We start from the raw sequence: 738 nt of genomic DNA on the forward strand, positions 1-738 counted from the left end.
CAGATTATGCGGGGTAAGAGAGAAAGAAGTCGAGGTGAAGAAGTTTCGTCGCCAGCTTTGACGAACGGCCAGCCCCTGCCCCTCTAATTGAAATTCTATCCCCGACACCCCCCGCCGACTTTTCCCTCCGAGCCCACACCTCCGGCCCAATTATTTCACTGACTCTTCCGGTCTCGGGTCCTCACCGCTTCGGTTAATTCGAGTCCGACCAAACCCCACCTGGGTCTGCAAACCGTCCCTTCTTCAAATCGACTTTCCCACGCCTCGAACGTTTCAACAAGATTTCACTTCAATCTCATGTAGTAGTGTCCCCTGACAATTTTCTTTTCTCTTTCTTCTTCGTCCAGCGAACGTCCACTTCCGATTCACTCGGTCTTACGACCGGGCTCGTTCATCGTCCGTCTCGGGAGCAAATTTGGTGCCCACGACGTGTCTCGACTTTACTGCATCGTGAAAATCGTCGTCCCCTCGCGCTGACGCTGCGCTCGTTCCACTGTCCACTCCGTTCCGCCTTCATCCCTCGAGCATCTCCATTGACCGGCAAAGTTTTCTACCAAATGTATTCCGAATGTGTTTCTTCCTAAAGTCGAATTCTACGAACGAAAATCTGCGTTCCTGTTTGGCAAAATTTGTTCTTCGACCCCTTAAAATTAATACCGTCGCTGTAGCAGTTGTTAAAGGCTACGTACGATTTCTTGCGCACACTCTGAATTCTCTTTGGTAGCTTCTTTTTTATCG

This window comes from Ceratina calcarata, unplaced genomic scaffold (assembly GCF_001652005.2).
Source record: "Ceratina calcarata isolate Rehan_Ccalc_2016 unplaced genomic scaffold, ASM165200v1 scaffold291.2, whole genome shotgun sequence".
Taxonomy (NCBI): Eukaryota; Metazoa; Arthropoda; class Insecta; order Hymenoptera; family Apidae; genus Ceratina; species Ceratina calcarata.